General features: G+C 44.2%; 1 protein-coding gene across 1 annotated transcript in view; it reads left to right on the top strand.

The window, feature by feature from the left end:
- The window catches only part of LOC144499986 (kelch-like protein 1), a 247,975-nt gene that overhangs the window by 118,454 nt on the left and 102,256 nt on the right, over positions 1 to 27,265 (top strand). The gene's annotated exons all lie outside the window — the stretch shown is intronic.

Below are 27,265 nucleotides of genomic sequence, written 5' to 3'. Positions count from 1 at the left end.
TGAATCCGCTAAACTACATTTGACATTTTGACCCTCTAAGTTTTGGGAGTCAATGTTGATGAGAATGTTTTCTGTCATTTTGAAATGATTTTTTAAAAAATTGTGACATTTCCAACAGTTTTGAGAGTGGATCTGTAGTGCTTCATTGGAATTTTGGTGCATTTTGGAAGATCAAATTGCGAGGTGATGCATTCTGGAAGATCAAATTCCAGTGCGAATTATACAGTAATGGTAGAACTCTTAGGAGCATTGGCATACAGAGAGATCTGGACATACAGGTCCATGGATCCCTGAAAGTGGCAGCACAGGTGGATAAGGTGGTCAAGAAGGCATACATCACACTTGCCTTCATTGGCCAGGGCATCGAGTATAAAAGTTGACAAGTAATGTTACAACTGTATAGAACTTTAGTTAGGTCACATTTGGAGTACTGTGTGCAGTTCTGGTCGCCACACTACCAGAAAGACATGGATGCTTTGGAAAGGGCGCAAAGAAGGTTTACCAAGATGTTGTCTGACCTGGAGGGTTTTAGATATGAGGAGAGGCTGGATGAACTCAGATTCTTTTAACTGGAAAGACGGAGGCTGAGGGAGCGCCTGATAGAGGTCTACAAAATGATGAGAGGCTGAGATGGTGGCGGATAGTCAGAGGCTTTCTCCCAGGGTGGAAATTTCAACTATAGATCCTGACCTTATAATGATTATATATCCATATCTAAGGAAGGAAGTGCTGGCCTTGGAAAGGGTCCAGAGGAGGTTCACAAAAATGACCCCTGAAATGAAGAGCTTGTCGTATGTGAAATGGTTGAGGACTCTGGGTCTATACTGATTGGAGTTTAGAAGGATGAGGTGGGATCTTATTGAAACTTACAGAATACTGCGAGGCCTGAATAGAGTGGACGTGGAGAGGATGTTTCCACTCGTAGGGAAAACTGGAACCAGAGGGCACAACCTCAAACTAAAGGGATGATCCTTTAAAACAGAGATGAGGAGGAATTTCTTCAGCCAGAGAGTGGTGAATCTGAGGAACTCTTTGCCGCAGAAGGCTGTGGAGGCCAGGTCATTGAGTGTCTTTAAGACAGAGATAGATAGGTTCTTGATTAATAAGGGGATCAGGGGTTATGTGGAAAAGACAGGAGAATGTGGATGAGAAAAATATCAGCTATGATTAAATAGCGGAGCAGAATCGATGGGCCGAGTGGCCTAATTCTGCTCCTATGTCTTATGGTCTTTAAGTTGGGTGAGCAAGGCCTCAGACTGGAACCTGCCTTGCCCCCGTTTTCCATCTAACTGAAATTTCTAGGCTGGCAGGAAGATTTAATAGGCATGGGGAAGCCCAAAAATAAATGGGCTTAGGTCCAGGGAAGGAAATAAGGACCTCCACCTGAACCCCAATTCTGATTTAAGCAGCCTCCCACCCCTTATGGTCTGGTGAATCCTGGACCTCCCGCCACCCCCTCCCCTGACACCCCAATCACCCATTTTCCAGCCCCCCGAAGCTTTCTCTTCCCACCCAGCGATCCTGTAAACCAGCCTTTCCTTTCAGTCCCGTGATTTAGACTCAGGTGCCTTCCTGGAGATTAGCACTGCTGCCTCACATGCCAGGGATCCGGGTTCGATTCCCGGCTTGGGTCACTGTCTGTGTGGAGTCTGCATGTTCTCCCCATGTCTGTGTGGGTTTCCTCCAGGTGCTCCGGTTTCCTCCCACAGTCTGAAAGATGTGCTGGTTAGGTGCATTGGCCATGCTAAATTCTTCTTCAGTGTACCCAAACAGGTGCTGGAGTGTGGCGACTAGGGGATTTTCACAGTAACTTCATTGCAGTGTTAATGTAAGCCTACTTGTGACACTAATAAATAAAAAAAACTTCTACTAGCCACTGCAGCTGATGTTGCTGGAAAGACCAGAGGGCTACCGGCCAATCAGATGGTCTGGCGGCCTTCTAAAGTGTGACCTCCTCCTGAGTGAGGGGCGGTTGTTCCAGTTGCAGCCAATAGGAGCTCATTGAAGCGTGAAATAACTGCAGGGCAATCGGATTCGGTGGGGATGTGTTTCCTTGGCAAGTCTTCAGAGGGCAGGAAGGGAAACCCCATCATCTGAAATATTCAGGCCATTAATTATATATTCCAACTCTCTGGGGACAATTTTACCATAATGATTCTAAGTGCTGAATCTGGGCGTAATTCAGGTCCGATTTGGAAAACTGCTCTCAGGCACCCCCTGCCCCTGCCCTCCTGCCCTTTCCCCACTAGAGAGTGATCTGGCCCTCCTTCTTCCCTCCCCCCCCCCCCCCCCCCCCCCCACCCACCCACCCAGAGAATGATCGGGCCTCCCTCCTCCCCTGCCCCCCCCACCAGAGAATGATCGAGTTTAAGTTTATTTACAGTGTCACATGTAGGCTTACACTAACACTGCAATGAAGTTACTGTGGAAATCCCCTAGTCGCCACACTCCAGCACCTGTTCGGATACACTGAGGGAGAATTTAGCACGGCCAATTCACCTAACCAGCACGTCTTTCAGACTGTGGGGTGAAACTAGAGCACTCGGAGGAAACCCATGCAGACATGGGGAGAACATGCAAACTCTGCACAGACAGTCACCCAAGCCAGGAATCAAACCCGGGTCCCTGGCACTGTAAGGCAGCAGTGCTAACCACTGTGCCACTGTGCCATCCCATGATGCTCCAAATCCAATGGCAAGAAAGGCAGTCCAACAAAGCATCTTCTCCAAAGCCAATATGCCCAGCATCGAGATGGTAATTATTCAAAACCAGCTTCACTCAATAGAATGTACCCTTCAGATGCCTGACACCAGCTTCAGGATTCTCTGGCCTTCCACATCATTTTCTTGATGATGGAAGGCGGTGCACCCTGGCCAGCAGTGGGATCTTCTGGTCCTGCTGCTGTCAATGGGATTTCCCATTGACTTCACCCTGCCTGAAAACCCACAGCGGAAGTGTGCGGTCGGCAGGACAAGAAGATCCCACCAGTGTGAAGAGCCGGAAGATCGCAACCCTGATTCCTGAATAAACTTTTCTATTCAGAACTCGAGTGCGGTGGAATATTCCTGGGAGGACAGCGCAATCACTGTAAGGACATCCTCAAAGTATCTCTGCAGAGGTCAAACCGACACATGGGCGTCCCTGGCTTGTAACCAACCAAAATGGAGAAGGTTCCTTTGGTAAGGCATCGAACACATTGAGAGTCTTCATGGAGAGCAGCCAGAGGCACGGTAGAGGCATCAGAGAGAGTGCACAATATTCTGAAAAACTCAACCCAACCCTTCAAGTTTTGCCTTCCATGCATCTGGCAGTATCTGCACATTGTGCATTGGATTAACAGCCCTTTCAGAATGTATCGAACTGCAGTGGAAGCCAGTAATCCTTAATCCTGAGGGGCTGCCTAATAAGGAGAAAGAGAGGATGATGACTTCAGCTGACAACCTTCTAACTCCCAAGTTGAGAGAGATACAAACTGAACCACTGCTGAAACATTCACTGAATAGCAGATTAGTCTTGAGTGCAATGGGTGACACACACAACCCACCAAAGCTCTTCATATTCACTTTATGACCTTCCTCAAGAGCAAATGTTTGTACTTCATGAATATGCAGACACTTTCTGAGCACAGAAACTATTGGCAAATATCCAGGCCGTGAAAGGCCAAGCACAACTTCCCCCTACATAGAGAGCTGCTCTTGCACTTAGTTTTTCAATTTTCCCTAACTTGGTCTGTGTAATGTCCTAACTATGTTCGGGGTTGTGGGTGTTAAACAAAAAGAAAAGGACGTGGTTGCACACATAGGATGGGACTTCCAGTCCGCGCTCGCTCCAAGACTGGAAAATCCCGCCCAAAAGGTCAAAGGAACTTTGCATGGTCCTGTCCTGCCCGTTACGATTCCCATGGAGGGAAAGGAAACTTCCACCCACAGATTCAAAATAACAGCAACAGATTTATTACAGGGGCTGTTGTCTGGACACAGTAGAAAATAAATCCAAAACAGGAGTCTGTGCAACACCCCAATGACATCACCATCAAATCATGTGGCCAGCTCTTAAAGCAATCAAGCAACCAATTAAAGATATAACAGTCTGCTTCAAGCCAAGACCTACTAGTGAATAGAAACCATAAAATCAAATTTTCAAAGGTAAGCTGAAGATTTGGCCTATTGTTGGAACATTCTTCTATAGATCATATCAATATTGCATTGGCAGAACTAAAATATTAAAATCTCTCTCAATCTGAGGAAGAGACTGATGGCAAATAATAAATGGTTTGGTTATGTGGACAGTAAGGAAGTGAAATACTCGAGATGACCAGTAAATCTCACCTAACATTAAAGCATCATCTCTGCTGTTCTGATGTATAGTACACCGAAAAATGTATAAGCAATAAAGCATAATTTTAATATACTGTACTTTTCTGGGATAGCTTTCCCTGGTGAAAAAAAATATTGATATAGAAATTTCTGGCACAATCCATAAAATGTAATGAAATAGAAATTGAATGTGCCCGAGCTGTTCAGTAGAGATATTGCTGTATTTATTAATGCCATAAAATGTATTGAGACGCAATACCTTAAATATTGGTGAATCTCATTTTATATGCTAATAAACAGGCCACTGCAATGAACTTCTTAGCATACAAGAACAAGTAATGATGGTCAAGGAAGATAGCAATCGAGGGTGAGGAAATGAGCAGTATCTTATTTTTAACAAATAGACTAACCGCAAGGCTTCACAACACTGATGTAAAATGCTTCATGATACTTTCTATAATTCCTCCCTATCTCATTGAAAAATCATTGAATCGTTGAGTGGTTTCAAGAAGGAGATAGATATATTTCTAACAAATAGGGGAATGAGGGATGTGGGGAACAGGTAGGGAGCTGGATTTGAGACCAGGGAGAGATCAGCCATGATCTGATTGAATGGCGGAGCAGGCAAAAAGGGCTGAATTGCCTAATTCTGCTCTTAATTCCTATGTTCCTATCTCAAAATTCATGCTATATAGCAAAATAGGGCAGAGTTTTACTATCCCCTGTTAGTCGGCGAGGATGTTGGGGCGGTGAGTGCAAAAGTTCTCAAATGGCCTTCCCACCAAATTCTGGCCCACCTCCGTCCCTCTGCAATTTTACATGAGGATAGCAACCCCCCCACGCAACCCCCCCACCATCATACTTGCCCCAACTGAGGCCCTTAGGTGGCCAATAATAGGCCACTTAAAGGCCATTTCACTCCCTGCCTTGATTTCCAGGCTACCGGGTGGAGTTCTGGGACAGGTGGGGGGGGGGGGGGGGGGGGTTGGATGCCAAAAATGAACAAGATTCAGGCCTCAGTCAGGAAATGAGGGGAGGGGGGAGGGAAGGGTGGGATGGTGGCCTCCATCAGCAACCTCCTTTTGACATTGAGTGCCCCATCCTCAGGCCAGCAGGTCTGCTATCTGCAGGTCCTCCACCTCCCCACTACCCCAACCCCCTGGGCCTCACCTCTGCTCCCTGCTCTCAGACCCCCCCAAAACCCACTTAGACCTGAGACCCCAGGACTGCATGCAGACCCAGTCCGTCCATTGCAGCTTCTGACACGACAGGGGACTAAGGAGTTGCTGGTCTTTCAGATTAGTCGGTAGATCTCTGAGATGGGACTTCCTCCCAAGTGAGGAGCGGAAGACCTATCTCCAATCAACTGTTGCTTATTGGAGCAGCAAGTTACTGTGGGCAGCCACTATGGATAAGGATGTGTTTGTTGTTGACTCCTGGGATGGCAGGAAGGGAAACTCTGCAAACCTAAAGATCTTGACCATAAAATTTTGTGGAGAGTCTTTTTTTTCAATTTTTCAATGGCATGTGGGTATCACTGGCTAGTCCAGCATTTGTCGCCTCTGCCTAATTGCCTTTGCAAGGATGCTGGAGAGCTGCCTTCTTGAACTGCAGTATTCCACATGGAATATAAGAGTCTGCCATGCACAGGGTTAATGTTGAATTGAGTACAGTATTGCCCACACAGTGATGTAAGAAAACACATGACCTGCATCTAATAGTCTCTATTTTGTGTGAGACAGAGACATGTGTGCAAGCTCCTAGTTAAACTCTTACTGTTTATATGTACTTAGGTTTTGTAGTTAATGAATACACACAGTTAACCAACTTACGACAGCAAAGACTTCATTATGACCCACCAAATAATAGCCAAGACCTTAGAACATAGTAACAGAGAACAGAAATAAACCCCAAAACCTTGCAAGAAAAATCTGCAGAAGCATTTTTACCTGAAGAAAAGCTCAAGAAACAAATGCGAAGAGGCAACTGGCCAGGGAAAAGCTCCAAAGAAAGGCTTGGAAGCTGAAGGCAAGAAATTTAAAATTCCTCACTGCAGCAGAAGACTCCAGAGGATCTCTTGGAAGTCTAGCTTCAATTGGCAGCGTGCAGAGTCAGCAGACCTTAGCAGGGGTGAGCTAAAATGTTTAAATCCTGGGATAAAGGAAGTCCTGAGCAACTTTTAAATAGTTCAGTCGTCAGGAATAGCAGTTTAAAAATGACACAAGATTAATCATAGTTCTGAGTTTGTGCCTGAACACTAAACACTAAAGTCTGACCTCTCTCCCAAAAGGGACAAAAGTGATTAATTTATTAATTCAGAAAAAATAAACTGAAGAATCAACTTTAGAAGCAAGCCACAGTCAGGATTCAATTTTGTTTTGTGACCCTGAATCTTAGCGGCTCGCCAATCCCAGCAGACATTGTTTAAATGTTTTTCAAGGTTGAGCACAAACTCAGGGACTAATATCTCAGGGACCCACCTAAAACAGAAAGTGTGGGAAAATCCTTCATCTTCATCAGACCAGGGGTGGCATGGTGGCACAATGGCTCGCACTGCTGCCAGGGACCCGGGTTCAATTCCAGCCTCGGGTGACAGTCTGTGTGGAGTTTGCACGTTCTCCCCGTTTCTGCGTGGGTCTCCTCTGGATGCTCCAGTTTCCTCCCACACTCCAAAGTTGTGCAGGTTAGGTGGATTGGCCATGATAAATTGCCCCTTAATGTCAGGGGAATTAGCGGGGTAAATATGTGGGGTTACGGGGATAGGGCCTGGGTAGGATTGTTGTCGGTGCTGGCTCAATGGGCCGAATGGCCTCCTTCTGCACTGTAGGGATTCTATCTTGAAGTGAATGGTGGTGCCATCTTTAATTTCAGCAACTTCTTAAAACTGAACATACACTTCAAAGTTGTTTTAACCATGGATCTGAAATGCACTCTTCCAGATCAATTTGGACTAATCCAAGGCCCAAATCAATCACATTATTGGGGACTTGGGGGAAAGAAGATTCCTTAGATATATGATTGTGTCAGGTCTGGATCAAAAGACTAAGCAATTTTCCACATTGTCGGGTAGATACCAGTATGACAGCTATACTCATACAATCATAGAATCCCTACAGTGCAGAAGTAGGCCATTCAACCCATTGATACTGCACTGACAAAAATCCCACCCAGACCCTATCCCTGTAACCCCACGTATTTACTCTGCTAATCCCCCGATACTAAGGTTCAATATAGCAAGGTCAATCAACTTAGCCCGCACATCTTTGGACTGTGGGAGGAAACCCACGCAGACACGGGGAAAATGTGCAAATTCCATACAGACACCCAAGGCCGGAATTGAACCCTGGTCCCTGGCACTGTGAGGCAGCAGTGCTAACCACTGTGTCACCGTGCCATCCTGGAACGGCTTGGCTAGTGGTGTGGCTAGTCCTGGAGCATAAATCTTCAGCATCTCTGAGAAACTGTTGTCAGGACCTATAGGCTTAGCAAATCCAGTGTCTTAAGCTGATTCCTTATATCACGTGGAGTGAATTGAATTACCCTTTGTATGAGGAAGTGCTTCTTAACATTATCCCTGAATACCCTAACTCTAATTTTAAGTCTATGCAACTTTGTGTTAGAATCTGCAGTCCTGCCATATCTAGCTGTGAATGGTGGTGGAGAATTAAGCAACTCACTAGAGGAAGCTCCACAAATATCCGCATCTTCAATGAAGAGGATGCCTGCACATCAGAGCAAAAGATAAGGATGAAACATTTCCTATAACCTTCACTCAGAGTGAATGATCCATCTCGGCCTCCCCCAGGGGACCCGAGCATCACAGCTGCCAGTCTTCAGCCAATTCAATTCACTGCACGTGATATCAAAAAGCAGCTGAAGGCATTGGCAAAGGCCCTGACATTATTCTAGCAATGGAACTGTAGACTTATAATATGCCCAGGTATATCAAGAAAGTGTCCTAGGCCCAACCATCTTCAGCTGCTTCATCACAGACCTTCCTTCCATCATAAGGTCAGAAGTGGGGATGTTTGCTGATGACTGTACAATTTTCAGTACCATTCCTGATTCCTCAGATACTAAAGCAATCCATGTTAAATGCAACAAGACATGGACAATATGCAGGCTTGGGATGACAAGTGGCAAGTCACATTCGCACCACACAAGTGCCAGGCAATGACCATCTCCAACAAGAGATAATTTAACCATTGCCCCTTGATTTTCAATGGTATTAACATTGATGTACTGCCGCCACCATCAACATCCTGGGGGTTACCATTGACCAGAAACTGAACTGGACTAGCCAGATAAATACTGTGGCTACCAGAGCAGGTCAAAGGCTGCGTCCATGCAGATTTTAGGTGCAAATTTACCGGCACGTCCGCCTGAGGTTCGTACAATCCTGCCCGAGGCCAATGGATAATGTCATTCTCTGAGCCTCGCCTGCCTCCGGAATTGGGTCGGGTGTGCTGGCAAAATTCCAGCCTTTGTCTCTCTGCTGGACCTCTTCCTCCTATCTGCCGGGGGTAAGCTGTCCCTCCTGACCTCGGCATGGTCAAGAAGGATGCCCAGCGAGATGTCTCTAAACTTAGGGGCTTGATTGACCCATATCTCCCCTTCCTGACGAATTGGCAAATCTTGCTGACAGTGGGAATTTCGGGGGCCTTGAAATTATGGCACCCGGATTTGTCAGTGGGTTACGCACCATCCAGGCCTGCCCCGCCAGTGAAGATGACGTAAACCAGCCAGTTGCACAATTAATGAGGTTGGGACTGGAAGATTTGACACGTTTTCTCCCCGGGCTCCCCAGTGGAGAACACACTGCATTCCCATTCCTGTCACGGGACTTAGTCTCAAAATGGGACGAGTATTTACCCCATCAATTTCTTTAATCATCTTGAATATCTCAATTAGCTTCTCCCCTGCCCCCTCCCCCCCTTAGTCTTCCATGGGCAAGGATAGACAAGTGTCATTTGGGCAATCTGTCCTGATAATTTAATCCTTTCAGCTGCAGGAGCATTGTGTAAAATGCATCTGAATCAATTCTTTCCAACTGCTGGTCGGGACTGCAGGTAACTCCGGTATCTCTGATGATGGTTATTAAAGCTGATTATGTGAGTGTTTTCTATTCTTTATTCTTTATTTTTTTTCCATCCGATGTGTTTAAATAATTTTCTACATCTTCCAGATCTTCTTCTGTAAACTTGGTAGCGGTATCTGGAAACTTTCTGTACAGTGCTTCGAATAAGCAGCCTTTTGATTAATTATTTATTTTTACTGCTGGAAGTAATTCTGTTTGATATCGCTCCTGTGAAGCACCTTGAGACATTTTATGAGATCGGAGGCACTATACGAATACAATTTGTAATCTGGGACACCAAATTCGATCTATTGATCCTAGCCACAACATAAAATAGAGCATTGTAACATTAGAAGGCTCAAATCATAGAATCCTACAATGCAGAAGAAGGCCATTTGGCCCATCGCATCTGCGCCGATCACAATCCCATTCAGGCCCGATCCCCGTAACCCTACATATTTACCCTAGCTAGACACTAAGGGGCAATTTATCATAGCCAATCCAACTAACCCGCACATCTTTGGACTGTGGGAGGAAACCAGAGCACCCAGAGGAAACCCACGCAGACACAGGGAGAATGTGCAAACTCCACACAGACAGTCACCCAAGCTGGGAATTGAACCCGGGTCCCTGACGCTGTGAGGCAGCAGTGCTAACCACTGTACCACCGTGCCGCCTGAAGCAAATGTATTTAGCAGAAGATGGACATGTAATATTTTCTAAAAACACTTGTTTAAGGCATTGTAGTGCAGTAGTGATGTTACTGAGTGCACAATTCAGTCAATGTGAGCCAGGATTTTCTAAATGGCGGGTTTTCCAAACCCACCACCCAAAATGTCAGTGGAAAACAGGCTGTCCATGGCCACTTAACACTCCACAGCACTAATAGGTTGGAGATAGGACTTGTAACACTCGCTGAAGAGGCAGTCCTGCCTCAGAAAGCTGCCCACCATTCTGACTGGCTGACAGCTCTCTGATCCAACCAGCTCCAGCGCCTAGCAACCCCTCACCGCAGGCGCCTGAGTGGGACCACTTTCCATGTTTACCCCTGCTGCTGAACACCTCCAACTGGACTAAAAATTGAGGCCTTCGAGGGAAATGGCCTTTAAGTGGGTCATTAATTGGCTACTTAAGGGCCTCAATTGGTGCAAAACTGGGCAGGCCAGCATAGGCCTCACCTGACCCACCATAAAATGGGGCAGTTGTCAGGTTGGGTGGGAGGCTGATGGGAAGGACATCTGAGGGATTTAATGCACCCTGCCTCCCCCCCATCCCCTCCGCCCCTTCAACGTACAAACCGGCGGCAGGGGAACATAATATTCCGCCATGAATCCTGAACTGAAAATTTTGGAAAAAAGAACTCAACTGGTTCACTGATGTCTCTTTGAAAATGAAATCTGCCATCCTTTCCTGATTTGGTCCATATATGACACCAACCTTCTATCAAATGTGACTCTTGGCTGCCCTCGGAATCATAGAATCTCCACAGTGCAGAAGGAGACCATTCAGCCCATGGAGACTGCACCGACTCTCTGACAGACTAACAAGTCGCTGAACAGCTGAGTTTGCAGCGCTTCAAGCGGAACGTTACCAAATGCTGATGCCCAAAATCCCAAGGATTTGTTTTTCTAAACGTCACAAATGTTAACTGAAGGCTGGGTGCCATTTCTGCTTGCTTCAGATGCTGACAGACCTGCGGTGTAATTCCACATTGTCCGCCTTTAGTCAAGGCAACAGTACCGGGCAGCTATATGCAGATGATGCCTGGTCGCAACAAAAACAGAAAATGCTGGAAAATCTCAGCAGGTCTGACAGCATCTGTGGTGAGAGAATAGAGCCAACGTTTTGAGCCTGGATGACCCTTCGTCAGAACCCTGCATCTGGCTTAAAGTTTTTAAGGAATTGCAACCATATATGGGAGTTGTTTAGTTAATATCTGGTTGATGCACTTATAAAAATTGTTTATTTATGTATCAGTATCACAAGTCAGCTTACATCCATGTGACAATCAGTTACGTGAAATTCCCCCAGTCGCCACACTCCAGCGCCTGTTCGGATACACTGAGGGAGAATTTAGCATGGCCAAAACACCTAATCAGCATGTCTTTTTTGGACTGTAGGAGGAAACCGGAGCACCCGGAGGAAACCCACGCAGACATGGGGAGAACGTGCAGGCTCCGCACAGACAGTGATCCAAGCCAGGAATCGAACCCGGGTCCCTGGCACTGTGAGGCAGCAGTGCTAACCACTGTGCCACCATGTCAGCCCTGCCACCATGCCGCCCCGGCTACCGTGCCGTCCCCAATGATGCACACCACCCATTTCAATTATATGACCGTGCTTTATGAAGACCCCACTTCAAGTTCAATTCGTAGTGTAGATATTCTAAAAACGCAAAGGCAAAGACATCTGTGTCCTAAGTAGATGAACCCATTATAGATTTGACATTAATCTACACGGAAAACCCTCTGGTTGTAGGAGAAAATAATAAAGTTGTATAAAATCCGCCTAGATGAGTTAAAAAGTGAACATGGTGCTACAAGCAAGTTATGCTGCCAGATTTGCTTTGCACTGTCTCATCTGACTGTAGCACTGTTACTTACGGTTCTATCCGAATGGTATTCGATGTCAGTGCCCACGAAATATATCAGCCCTGGGAAATAGAAACATACCAGGTCATTGAGGTGTTACAATGTACAATTACACCTTCTTGTAGCTACCTGCCGACTTAAAACGTGGCAAGGAAAGATAACAAAATTCTTCAATTTTTTTCTGCTTATATTTCCTTTATTAGCAAAGCAGCTTGGTTTTTTTCTTAAATGTAAGTTCAGAATAAATATTCCACTTGGAATTGACCGAACTTTGGTTAACCTGATGTTTGTTATATTGAAAATAGAATTTCAGGCATGTTGTGACTGATTTCTCAATCCGCTGAATGTGTGACTGATGCCTTGTCTACGTCCCAATTGGCATCTTTCCATTCAGCCCATAAAGCCTTGCTGTTGTGAATGTGGATGAAATGCGAACCACAAGTTCTTTAAATCCAGAACAATTGGCTGACAAATAGAAAAGAGGACTGGTTAGAGACAACTTAGCATTCAGAATTACACTCAAATTCTGCGTGATAACTTGATCTGTTTCAACAGATATCAATAACTACTCCTGTATTACATACACAATAAAGGATAGGTTCCTGCGATGGTCTTTGGAAGAAGTTGCGATATGAGGAAAACCATTTTTCCTCATTTTGAGGGCAACACAGTGGCACAGTGGTTAGCACTGCTGCCTCACAGCACCAGGGACCTGGGTTCAATTCCCGACTTGGATCACTGTCTGTGGGGAGTTTGTTCTTTGTTGGCTTGGGTTTCCTCCAGGTGCTCCCCTTTCCTCCCACGGTCCAAAGATGTGCGGGTTAGGTGGATTGGCCATGCTAAATTGCCCCTTCGTGTCAGGGGGACTAGCTTGGGTAAACGCATGGGGTTATGGAGATAGGACCTGGGTGGGATTGTGGTCGGTGCAGACTCGATGGGCCAAATGGCCTCCTTCTACACTGTAATCATTCTATGATTTTTATGGCTGCTACCTGGTGCAAATGTGGATTAGCAATTTGAAGGAGAGCTGGATTGTCCAAGCAGTTAGAGATCTCTACTCTTGCAGAAATCATAGAATCATTGCTACAGTGCAGAGGAGGCGACTCAGCCCATCAAACCTGCACTGACAACAAACTCACCCAGGCCCGATCCCGGTAACCCCAGGTATTTATCCTATAAGAGCGGCATGGTGGCACAATGGTTAGCACAGCTACCTCACAGCACCAGGGACCTGGGTTCAATTCCCAGCTTGGGTCACTGTCTGTGGGGAGTCTGCATGTTCTCTCCCATATCTGTGTGGGTTTCCTCCAGATGCTCTGGTTTCCTCCCACAGTCTGAAAGATGTGCTGGTTATGTGCATTGCTGATGCTAAATTCTCCCTCAGTGTACCCGAACAGGCGCCGAAGTGTGGCGGCTAGGGAATTTTCACGGTAACTTCATTGCAGTGTTAATGTAAACTACTTGTGACTCTAACAATTAAACTTTAAACTGCTAATTCCCCTGACATTAAGGGGAAATTTAGCATGGCCAATCAACCTAACCCTCACATTTTTGGACTGTGAGAGGAAAATGGAGCACCCAGAGGAAATCCACACGGACAGAATCAAACCCGAGTCCCTGGTGCAGCAGTGCTAACCACTGTGCCACTGTGCCACCCATTACACTTAGCTTCTACCTCTCTAATTTTCAGTAGGTACTAAGAATATGTATAATTACCAACAAGGCACATTTCAAAAAGAGACCTCATTAGTTGCAGAGTGATTTGAGATGGCCTGAGGATGGAATATGATATTATGGGGTCGAGATTTTAATGCTTTCAAAAAGCCTATCTACTTATATTTAAATAAGGTCTGATATTAACTTTTTAAAACATTTTCTGAGTATTTAATAAATAAATTGCCTGTGTTAAATTTTGTTTTTAAGATTACATGTTTTCACTTAATACATGAAAAAAAAACTCCATCCTGGTTTTCAAGTCCTTCGATGGCCTCACCTCTCCCTCTCTCTATAACCTTCTCCATCCCTACAACTCTCTGAGGTATCTGCTCTCATCCAATTCTGGTCTCTTGGGCATTCCCGATTTTAATTGCTGCACCATTGATGGTCATGCTTTTAGTTGGTGAATGTCACTCCCAGAGAGAATTCATGGGCAACCACAAGGGCTGTCAGGTGCAGAGGTGACCCCACCTCAGTGCCATACAACTTTGCCCTGTTACAATATTGACAATAGAGCAAACAAATGCCCTTCAGCCCTCACCTGGCATTCCCCATCACCCCCACACACTTTCTATGCCTCATCCATGCCAACACATGCCATCTCATGCCTCCCATCCACTCTCCATGGGCCCTCATATCCTCCGTGCCAATCCATGCACCTCTACTACCCCCACTCCTCCAGACACATCAACCTCTAACCACCTCCATGGTCCATTATAGCTGCTATGCCAACTTACTGTCATTTCAGTGCCAACACATAACCCCACACATTTTACCCCTATATTTTCCAAGCCAATTCACCTAGTATCCACCATGGGCAAACCTCAGGCACCCTGCTGGGATGAAATCAAATAAAGTTCTAATGTCTATTGCAAACTTCACTATCCATAAAAGAAAATCCTTGATGACATTTAAATCCCTTCAAATAGTTAATTCCTCATTAAAAGGAACATTTCCTTCAAGTATTTATTCCCTTATAAAAACAAAAAATTGTATTCATACCCACACATCAAAGACAGCTAATATCTTTCTAAATACTTGGAGCCTTTTTCAAATGAAACTATGAATCTAAAGATCCCCCACTGTGATAATGTTTGGTTATGGAAGCAGTCACGTAGCTCCAAATTTTATGTCAACAAGCAGTGAAATAGCAAGTATTTCAATAGATGTCTGAGCTCTCAGCCAAGAATACATAATGAGACTTGGTTGAGAGCCCAGACATTAATTGAACTGTTGAAACCCAGGGAAAACTTGATTGATTGCTCAGTCTCTTTGATCTCTTCTGCCAATTGCACATTTCTCTTTATACCATGGTGAAGAAGTTTCAAGAACTTGCAGTTTCTGTTTAAGAGGCTGGATGTTTGACTCCTTAATTGGTCTACAGGAAAAATTGCATAGTTTTCAATGAAAGTCTGTTTCCAAGCTTTTTTCTTTTTTTTTCCCCCCTCTTTTTAAGAGAAAGGAAAAAAGTAGGAAGAAGAGGAAGGAAATTAAGAAGGGGAAAAATGAAAGAAAAAATGAAATGAAATACCTAGACCTCCAAATAGATAAGAATAAAATCAGCAACAGTTATCGCGCAGATATAGTTTTGCATGATGTAATATATACCATCTAATTAAGGTCAGTTATATGAAAGTAAAGAGCTGTAGTTCCTCAAAATAATCTGGTTGCTAAGCTACATAAAATCCATCAGTGGAGCCTCTTATAGAGTACTTTATGTTCTCAAATGTGAGATTCTGCATCGGGTCACACATCTGATTAGTAAAAGATGCTGGGGCAGACTGCTTCTAATTTAGTAGAATAATGCATCGAGCCAATAAGGTTGAAAAGACATGTGCAGCATCCTATAATTTCATCAGAGAGATGCCAGTTTGCTCCACTCTAAAGATTTCTGTAATTGGAGAAGGTTCAATGTTACTACTAAAATATTCAATAGTTTTTAGAATATGAGTTTATTTTCTTCATTATAACTATCCTATTGTCGCCATAGGGTTCATTCAGTCTATGCAGTTTATTGTGAATGAATGGACATGGAGGGCAATGGGTTGGTTGGGTGGTTTCCCTTGGCATGGGGACATGAGGGTCCATAGGAGGTGTGAAGCGGGGCTTTACTTTGCAAGGAGGAATGAGGGGGCAGTGGGAGGGTGGCAATTCCTTGGAATTGGGGCATGAGGCATCATGGGGGATGGTGGGGGACATCCCTTGGCAAGGGGGCATGAGGCAGACCATTTGAACTTACCTTTCAGAAGGTCCCCCAATGCACACAATGATGCACTTCCGAGTTCCTGTGAACCATGACCCTTTCAAAAGCTGACTCCACTCCACAGAAACTGCAGAGAGCTGGGACGTGAGTATTCCTGCAATGAAGCCAGCCAGATTGGGAATGTAGGCTCTGGACCCATGACCTGAACCACATACACCCTTAAAAAAACCCTAACGAAAATCATAAACCCCCAGGAATAGGGTCAAGGATCCCAGAATCATGTCCAGACTACCATTTGTAAAGATCTGTGGGAGAGTCCCCGACTCCACAAAGCCTCACATAACCATATCAATCTCATGAAAAGCCTTGATGTTATCATTGCAAGTCTCATGGTGTGGTACTAGCGTACTCATTAGAGGAAAAAAGATTCATCTTGCTATTCTAATCAAGTAAAATAAAGTTCCATGTCTGATACCCAGTAATCTCAACTAAACACACACCCCAGAGCAGCACTGAGGGAACAGTGCTGACTTTTGGATATGACAGAATCTTAAGTGGTCTCCTGACAATATGTATATGGCTGATCCAATACCTAAAAATCAGATTTCTGGTCATTATCGCATGTGGGATCTTGCTATGTGCAAATTGGCTGTGTTTCCTCCATTGTAATAGTGACGACACTTCAAAAAACGCAATTGTCACATTGACACATCCTGAGGATGTGAAAGGCTTTCTTTCTCACGCATTTTCACAGACGAGGCTAAGACAGGATTGTTTGTAATCACTTTGTGAACAGACCTCCCACTCACCTTCTGAAGGAGTAGCACTCTGAAAGCTTGTGGCTTGTGCTACCAAATAAACCTGTTGGGCTTTAACCTGTTATTGTGAGACTTCTTACTATGCTTACCCCAGTCCAACGCCGGCATCTCCACATTATCACTTTTTATCCCAGCTGAGTTCCCCCACCCAAGCTCACTGTCCAGAGTCATGCAAAATGGCAATCACTTGTGTAAAAGGAGCTGCTTTTCAAGACGGGAGTATCAAATTGAGGGAACCGGAGGAGACTTCTCATAATTCAAAGTTTCCTGCATGTGTTGTTTTAATGACAAACTGAGAAAGCTGGAAAAACTCAGCAGTTCTGGCAGCATCCAGAGGGAATGCTTTTATTTTGCGTTTATTTGTAGTTTTGATGTCCATTGGTGTAAATATTTATTCTTCATGTTGTATTTTGAATAGAGAGGAACTACAGGTGTTGATGAATTAACATCCTCAGATCTAAACCACACAAGCATCTAACGTTATAACACACTAATGAAATACCAGATGAGCAGAAGTGGGAGATGTCAATGGTTAAAGGCACTTCTGGCACTAAGCTTTTAATACCTTCATTCTTTTTCACACTTCTGAGGATGCTCATTTGCTTTTCTGGTTCATATTTTAAATCTGAATGTTGTAAAGCAGCACTGATGAATTTGGAGCAATGAATATTTAATACCTCTGCATTATATGTAAAATCTCCTCCAGCTTGGTGCAGACTTAATGGAAGCAACACCTCATTCACATCTCCTGACTCCACATTAGAAAAATGCTCACGTTAAATTCTTTTATAAGTTCTGTTCAAACAAATCCTGTAGTTTCGATGGTTCAAAATAAAAATCTTACAGCAATAAACAGGAGAAAAAATGATTGCTTGAGATCTGCAGTTTAATAAAAAAAACATAGGAAGTCACTCTGTATTTCAACATAAAGCAGAATTTCTCAGTTTGCATGCCTAGAACTTCAATTTTTTTTAATAACATCAAATAGATTTCTGTGGTACATTTTTATCAATTTTATGCAAGGCCTATTAGATCTTAGAGGCTACACTTCTGCAGCATTATGGAAGCTTCATATATCGTGTTCTAATTTTCCTTGATCAATCTCTTAATCATTTGTCGCCTTGACAAAATGAAACCTTTTATATGGGCTCAGTTGACAGGAGGGTCATTTTCTGTGTCTTGTGTCAGTTGTACCACTGTGCGTGGACATTGAAGAATAGCATATAGTAGGTAATTCCCACATATCAACTGCAATTACCAAAGGAGATTACTTCCAAAAACAAGATTGTACCTAACAGGGGTGAGGTTAATCTTCGCAGTAGAGGAAATTGGGGGTGATTTGGCATGGGTTGCTGATTTTTCACCTCCAAATTATATTTGTGGTGGATAGCATTTTTTGATTTGATTTGATTTAATTTATTATTGTCACATGTATTTGGTTACAGTGAAAAGTATTGTTTCTTGTGCTATACAGACAAAACATACCGTTCATAGAGTACAGAGGGGAGAGGGAAAGGAGAGAGTGCAGAATGTAGTGTTAGTTATAGCTAGGGTGTGGAGAAAGATCAACTTAAAATGAGGTAGATCCATTCATAAGTCTAATGGCAGTAGGGAAGCAGCTGTTTTTGAGTCACTTGGTATGTGATCTCAGACTTTTGTACCTTTTTCCCAGTGGAAGAAGGTGGAAGAGAGTATGCCCAGGGTGTGTGGGGTCCATGATTATGCTGGCTGCTTTTCCAAGGCAGCGAGAAGTGTAGACAGAGTCAATGGATGGGGGGCTAGTTTGCATGATAGACTATCTGTAAAAATTGGTGAGAATTGTAACGGTTATGGCGAACAGTGCGATTATGTATGTTATTATAAGTATCCTTATCTAAGGAAGGATGTCCTTGCTATAGAGGGAATGCAATGAAGATTTACCAGACTGATTCCTGGGATGACAGATCTGTCATATGTGTCCTCAGACTTTTGTATCTTTTTCCCGACAGAAGAAGGTGGAAGAGAGTATGTCCGGGGTATGTGGGGCCCTAATCTGGGGTCCTTAATCATGCTGGTTGCTTTTCCGAGGCAGCGGGAAGTGTAGGCAGAGTCATTGGATGGGAGGCTTGTTTGAGTGATGGATTGGGCTTCCTTCATGAATCTTTGTAGTTGCTTGCGGCCTTGAACAGAGCCGGAACCATACCAAGCTGTGACACAACCGGAAAGATAATTTTCTGTGGTGCATCTGTAAAGCTTGGTGGGAGTCATAGCAGACATGCCAAATTGTGGCATTTTGTGTGATTTCAAGAAGAAATTAGATATAGCTCTTGGGGATAAAGGGATCAAAGGGGAAGGCGGAAATGGGATATTGAATTTGATGATCGACTATGATCAAAATGAATGGCGGAGCAGGCTCGAAGGGCCAAATGGCCTACTCCTGCTTCTAGTTTCTATGCTTCTGTATGTCTATTGTGGTTTTAATTGTAAAAACTGTGCCTATCACAGGACCAGTGTTACTGGAACATGCAATTTTATTCCTAAGTGCTTACAGCTGACATATAGAATGGACCAGGTACATAGTAAAATCTCCTCTGCACTGGTCAGACCATTTGCCTTAATTGGTCCCCATCTGAGCAGAGCACTTTTCACTGCACCAGTACTGAATCATTCCACTTGCCATATCAATCATTCTTACTGCCCCTCTAAGTGAACTTGACATGTTTCTGGTGCATTAAAGGTGGTTTTCTCCTGTGGATTCACAGCCAGAGGTGACTTCTCGTCCAATTTCATTTCACTTAGAGCTCTTACAGCCAGCAGCGAGAATGAATTGTCATTCTGTTGATTCAAGGCTAGGTTCCTAAGGTGAAGGCTCATCATGCAAAGTTCTGGTGCCACTAGCTGTCGCCAATATATGATGGGTAGATATGTCATATTGAGCTCATACTGGCTCTGGACATTACAATGATATTTCAGGATGTTATTAAATCACCAATTACTTTCCATCAAATAAAGTAATTCATTGAGACAGGGAACATTTAAACCCAGTGGGGAACAAAAACATTTTCATATGCATGCTTTGGAATGTTAATTAATTTATTAATTCCCTTTAATCATGGAGGATTGGCATTCATCTGTACAATAATAAATTCACTGGGCGAATTTAGACTTCTGGCATGCATAATTTAACACTACATTCAAGCTACATCAGAATTCATGAACCATTGTATTGATTCACCAAAGAAGTTGCAGTGACAACATGATATTGACAACAAGGCATCAAAATATTGGTGCAGCTTAATAGCACTCTTTGTCCCAATTTCTCAGATAATGCTTTAGAAACCACTCTCAGACTTAAGCACATCACTGATTCTCATGCTCCATTTTGTCACAAAATTAAATTTTCAAAAATTATATTTTGAATACATTCAAGGCTGGCACATACAAGTTTTTGACCTATTGGAGAGTCAATGCTTATGGGTGTAATGACTTCAACGAGGCACTGGAGTTTGGCCTTTTGGAGTTTGAACTGCCTGATCATGGTCATAATTGCTACTGTTAACACCTTCCGTGCCCGCTGGACACTGCAGGGACTGGGGTACATTATTGGCACCTTTAATCACATTTTGATTTGATGTTTTAAGTTTCCTTTCCACTTTGTCCTATCTTTCAGGCCATTCCCCTCCTTTTGGGAGCTGCCCATTTTCATTTGTCCCTTCGTTAATTTGATTTAATTTATTTGGTTGGCCAAAACGATTGGTAATAATTGCCCACCCAATCAGGCAGTCTCTAGTCTATATAAAATTGGGAGTGTGAGGTCTTCTGGCACTCTGGATTCAGGAGCAGGAGCGGGAGCGGGGGCGGGGGCGGGGGCGGGAGCGGGAGCGGGTGCGGGTGCGGGTGCCAGAGCGGGACCCGGAGCCGGAGTGGGAGCCGGAGCCGGAGCCAGGGCGGGAGCCGTAGCGGTTACCAGAGCAGGAGCCGGAGCCGGAGCTGGAGCTGGAGCTGGAGCCGGAGCTGGAGCCGGAGCTGGAGCCGGAGCCGGAGCCGGAGTGGGAGCAGGAACCAGAGCCGGAGCCAGAGCAGGAGCCGGAGCTGGAGCCGGAGCCGGAGCCGGAGCACTCTTTGAATGAAATAGAGTTTGTAAATAAAGGGAATCTGGTGAAGGGAAACCGGCCTCTGAGGAGTTATTTCAAAGAGGAATAGACAGGAAAGTGGAGTTGAGGCCAAGGTCAGATCAGCCATGATCTTATCCAATGGCAAAGAGGTTCAATGGTCTTTCTCCAGTCTCTTCTGTTCTTATATATTTCTGACCGCTAAACAAACGCAATGAAATCCAAAATTTGATTGAAATTGGCATTGTTCTTGAAACCAAACATAAAAACACAGGGTGAAGGGGTTTAAGGAATTAATTGTGACAGTGTGGGGCCGACAATTGAGATATCAAGAGACAAAATTCAGAAGAGTGGAGAGTGGTTGGTGCGTGGGAAGACTGTACAACTGGAGAAGATAATTGGTTCAAAAATTGGAGCAATGCAGAGCAAAGGAAATTTTTTAAATCTGAGAGTTTTGAAGACCATGCCCATTTAGGGCATGTGTTAAGAATGACAGGAACTTGGCGTACAATAAGAAAAGGGCAGTAGAATTTTTAATGACCTGAAAGAGGGTGACACAGTGGTATAGTGGTTCGCACTGCTGCCTCACAACTCCAGGGACCCGGGTTCAATTCTGGCCTCGGGTCACTGTCTGTGTGGAGTTTGCACGGCCTCTCCGTGTCTGCGTGGGTTCCCTCCGGGTGCTCCGGTTTCCTCCCACAGTCCAAAGATGTGCAGGTTAGGTGGATTGGCCATGATAAGTTGCCCTTCCTGTCCTAAGATCTGCAAGTTAAGATGAATTATCCGTAGTAAATGCACGGATTTACATGATTCGGGCGGGGGAGAGGGCCTGGGTAAATTACTCTGTCAGAGACTCGGTGCAGGCATGATGGGCCGAATGGCCTTATCTGCACTGTAGGGATTCTGTGGTTCTATGAAATTTGTGCAGATGGTGGTAGGCCAGACAGGAGAACATTGGACTAATTGAGTGAATACTGCTATGGTTCTCTTTCTCTCTCCACACATGCTGCCAGAGCTGCTGAGATTTTCCATTTTCTGCTTTTATTTAAAATCCCAGTTAGTCAATAAGGGAATAAAGCCTCAAACAAACAAATTAAACATAATGGGCGGGATGTTACGGCCTCGCTCATCCCAAAACCGTAAAATCCTGCCTGAGGTCAACGATCCTTTCCATGGCTCACCCCTCCGATTCCTGTGGTGGGCTGGGCGGTAAAATTCCAGCCCTCACAACAAGTTCTGAAAAGCAAAACAATCTACAATATCTATTAAATACACTAAGATTCAGAATTACAGTGAGGTAAATTAATAGCCAAACTGTGAACAAGTGCACCATACTGTATGTATTAAGTGGTAGTCATGATGTGGAGATGCCGGCGTTGGACTGGGGTAAACACAGTAAGAGTTTTAACAACACCAGGTTAAAGTCCAACAGGTTTATTTGGTAGCAAATGCCATTAGCTTTTGGAGCGCTGTTTTGAGAGCAGATATCCACTCCATCTGACGAAGGAGCAGCGCTCCGAAAGCTAATGGCATTTGCTACCAAATAAACCTGTTGGACTTTAACATGGTATTGTTAAAACTCTTACTGTGTTAAGTGGCAGATGGGAGCAAGACCGACCCAACAGATTTTTCAGCAATCCTCCCACATCTCAATGACTTCTGTGGGTCAACCACTCTCATTCAAACTCTGTCTCCCTCATGAGGGATTTCAACTCTTGACTTTGGAGATTCCCTTGAAAGCCGCTCCAATTCAGACTCCCTCAAAGATTGGTCACTTCCTGATAGTTCAATCTCTCCTCCTGAGATTGCATGCCACAGGATTCACAAAGTTGTACTCACGGCTCAAATCACTGGCACCCTACCAATTCTTTCATTGACCGCCAGGTTCACTAGGCTGGCGCTGCCCCTGGATTTCTCTAAACTCCAATCTCCTGGCTGTGCACATTATAAATAGCTCCCAGGCTGTCCCGAAACCTCGCCTCTCCAGAACAGAACTTCTGCCACCTCCTCAGCTTTCTACAACTTCTGGAAACACCAACTGTCAGGAGCCCAGGGATTCTCTGTGAGCTGAAAACCACACAAGGTCCAAACTGTTCTCCCAGAAAACACAACGGGTGGGACATTCCACCACCCCTCAGCCCCCGCAGCATATTTTGTGGTGGAGGAAGTGGTCCACCGTTGGTCGGTAGCAGGATCCTCTTGTCCTGCCACTGTCAATGCGGTTTTCTGTTGTTCATACTCTCCCCCGTTGGGGTTTATGCGTTCCAGCTGCGGGGCTGGGGGTCACCCTCAGTGGAACTGGAAGAACCCACTGGAAGGAAGGGTTGTAAAACCCTGTCCAAATGATAAATTCAAGCGAGAGACTCTTCTTAAGCTGCACCCATCCGCGTGACAATGTAACCTTTCTTGATCGGTCTTCGAGCTGACCAAGCCAATTATCCCTCCTTTACAATTTCTCCCACAAAGTAAGCTGATGTGCTGTTTTATGGTGCTTAATTTTCTCACTATTAAGCCTTTAAACCAACATCGTCCCACTGCTTTTATTGCATTTATCCTATTTTCTGTAGGTAAACTTCAGTCTTCCCAGAACTGAACATTCCATCTAAAATATTAACGTGCACCATTAACTGGATATTCATTTGGGCAGCACAGTGGTTAGCTCTGCTGCCTCATAGTGCCAGGGACCCGGGTTCAATTCCCGGCTTGGGTCACTCTCTGTGTGTAGTTTGCACATTCGCTCCGTGTCTGCGTGGGTTTCCTCCGGGTTTCCTCCCACAGTCCAAAGGTGTACAGGTCAGGTGGATTGGCCACGTTAAATTGCCTCTTAGTGTCCCAAATTTCATAGAATCCTACAGAGCAGGAGGCCATTCGGCCCATCGAGTCTGCACCAACAACTATTCCGCACAGGCCCTATTCCCGTAAGCCCATATATTTACCCCAGCTAATCCCCCTGACACTAAGGGGCAATTTAGCATGGCCAATCCACCTAACCAGCGCATTTTTGGACTGTGAAGGTTAGGGGGATTAGCAGGATAAAATAGGTGGGGTTATGAGGATAGAGTGGAGGGTGGGCCTTGGATAAGATGTTCTATTGGAGAATTGGAGCAGGCTCAAGGGGCTGAATGGCCTCATTCTGCACTGTGGGGATTCTATGATGACATGCTTTAAGAAAACTTTCCTTGAAGTTTTGTAAATCTCTTTTAGATGGGAGCATTCTCCGAACAATGTTCATACGCTACCACTTCCCCATTAAAATTAACAAACAGAGCAAGATATGGCCTTTAGCATGCTTGTGTTCCTGTAAGTCTGTGCAAATAAATAATGCACATTCTAAATACACTGATTTGAACAGAGCTCTGCCCCAAGGTATAAATCCAAACCTACCTTTCTTTTTCCTGGAACAAAGTTTAGTTCTTGACTGCAGTGTAATTGCTCCCAGGATGGTGCATGCTGCTCTCCAGACATTAATAAAACAACCACTGAAAAAAAACACTAAGTGTGGCAGTGATGTGAGTGGATTACAGCTCAGTTAGCCCTTGGTATAGTACTAATGCTCCCAACTTGATAGTCATTGCCCAGCAGATAGGTGAGTAGGCGAAATGTAATTTTCGTGACTCACTGATGCTTGCATATTCAACTATTGAATATATTAAACTTTTATAAATCACGGGGGATTCGTTGAGCCAGATTATGTAATTTATTATGCTACCTTTTAATTTATTTTCCTCTACATTTACCTCCATTAATTCGCAAAAGGCAATTAAAAATAATGCATTTCCACTGGGATTAATGAAAAGCATTTCAGTGCATGCACCATTTACGGTTAGTGCTCATATGCTGAACGGAAGTCATATTTTTCTTCTCATGTAGTTGTCCCAGACCCATGCCAGAGCAAACCGATTTCCAGCTTCATAGTCCCTTTCTTTTTAAAATTCATGGTTACAGCCTGTGGACATTTTCTTTCATGAGGAGGTTTCGACAGAAGGCTTTTGTTCAGAATACAAGATGTATCAAGTTGGCAAAACCTCCCAATAAGTTCCCAAACTTCACAGAAGTGAAATTCAACTTGATTTAATTTGATTTGATTTATTATTGCCACACGTATTGGAATACAGTGAAAAGTATTGTTTTGTGCACGCGATTCAGACAAAACATGCCATTCATAGAGTACATACGGTAGAAGGAAAGGAGAGAGTGCAGAATGTAGTGTTATAGTCATAACTAGGGTGTAGAGAAAGATCAACTTAATATAACATAGGTCAATTCAAAGTGTGATGGCAGCAGGGAAGAAGCTGTTCTTGAGTCGGTTGGTACGTACTCTCAGACTTTTGTGATTTTTCCCGACGGAAGAAGGTGGAAGAGAGAATGTCCGGAGTCCGCAGGATCCTTGATGGTTGCTTTGGATCACACTGCAAGATGGCGAATGGTGACTAGACAGGACTCTTCACACTCAGGCTGATTCTCTTGTCCATTGGGAAAGGCAAAATCAGGCTGGTGTGTAATCAGCTGCTGAATTACCTTTGCCCATTTGTGTAAATTTTCCCTCTCAATTATCTTAACACACTGAATATATTATAAGCCATGATACAAGCCAGGCTTTCTTATAAATAGATAATGCTTTACTGGAAATTATAATTAGGTGGAATAAATAGGGATGTTTGTTAAGGGTTGTAAATATAGGATAGTTGCTAAAAAGAGACATGTTGCCGAGGTTTTTTATCCTGTGCTCATTAAGGAAAACAACATGAAATTTCAAAAAAATCACAATATTACAATTTACAGCTCTGACTAAGGGTCATCCAGGTGCAAATCGTTGGCTCTATTCTCTCTCCACAGAAGCTATCAGACCTGCTGAGATTTTCTAGCATTTTCTGTTTTTGTTACAATTTATATGTTCTCCACAGCAGCACCTCAGCCAATCAGTGTTGCCTTGCTAACCAATCATCATCGTTCTCTCCTGTTGTATAAATTGTGGTGGTCATTTGAAATTTGGTATTCTTGAATTAGTCCTGATGAGTGAGAGATGAAAAGCTTTGACAATATGGGCGGGAATTTTCCAGCCGCACTCACCCCAAGGCCAGAAAATCCCGCCGGAGGTCAATGGACTTTTGCATGGTCCGTGTCCCGGCTGCCAAGATTCCCGTGGCAGGTGGGATGGGAAAATTCCACCCAATGTCTCACTCTTCAGCAAGAGTTTGACTCTATCCTACCAAACTACTGTAAGATAGCTGCTAATAAACCCAACTGTCACCAATAAATCCAACAAGGAGTTTGGTTGGGATAATCTTTACCCAGATTGTGGGTGAGAATGCGGAACGCACTAGTCCAAGGGATATTTGAGGTGAATGACAGAGGCACATCAAAGGAAAATTAGATAAGCACATGAGAGATAAATTAACAGAAGATTTTTTTTAAAGTTTATTTATTCGTGTCATAAGTAGGCTTACATTAACACTGCAATGAAGTTATTGTGAAAATCCCCTCGTTGCCACACTCCGGCATCTGTTCGGGTACACTGAGGGAGAATTTAGCATGGCCAGTACACCTAACCGGCACATCTTTCGGACTATGGGAGGAAACAGGAGCACGTGGGGGAAGCTCATGCAGGCACGAGGAGAGCATGCAGACTCCAAGCAGACAGTGATCTGAGCCGGGAATCGAACCCGGATCTCTGGTGCTGTGAGGCAGCAGTGCTAACCACTGTGGCACCATGCCGATTTTGTTGATAGGGTGAGAAGAGGAAGAATGGGAGGAAGCTCATATGGACCAAATTAGACCAATGGGACCAAATGGCCTGTTTCTATGCACTATAATCTGTATAATTCTACACACACACACACACACACACAAAGATGCGCACAGAGTGAATGAGATATAGTTTGACAGCGAGGCAAGGTACTAATTTTGTTTTTGAATATTTGTTTTGAAGACAACTTTGAAACCAGTCTTTGAGCAGAAATTAAATTCTGCCCTCGGTGCTCACTGCCACATTAGCTTAGGTTCTTGTGGGTTTAATCTTGTCCACAGTTGACATCAGTGCAACAAGTTAACTCTGATCCATGGATAATACTAAGGTCCGTCTGTGTGGAGGCAGCAAGTGTCACCTTGATGTAGCAAAGAATACACGATAGAGCTTGGACTGAAGGCATGTTGTCAGCATGATAATGGGCCAAGCCAACCTTGGTTAGAAGCATTTAGACAGTGAATGCACTGAGAAATATTTTATTTTTAAGGTCTCCCACCTTCATGAACGAGAAAACTTGAACAATAATGTTGTAGGACAAAATTGTAGCCTGTTGAACCAAACATTCCAAAAATGAAATGTGATCGGTGTCCCTCTCTAGATAAAGCTGGGTGACACAGTGGTTAGCACTGCTGCCACAAATGCCATGGACCCAGGTTCAATTCCGGCCTCCCGTCACTATCTATGTGGAGTTTACACATTCTCCATGT

This window comes from Mustelus asterias, chromosome 10, assembly GCF_964213995.1.
Source record: "Mustelus asterias chromosome 10, sMusAst1.hap1.1, whole genome shotgun sequence".
Lineage (NCBI taxonomy): Eukaryota > Metazoa > Chordata > Chondrichthyes > Carcharhiniformes > Triakidae > Mustelus > Mustelus asterias.
Note: the sequence above shows the minus strand (reverse complement) of the source record. Positions and strands in the feature narration are given on the sequence as shown.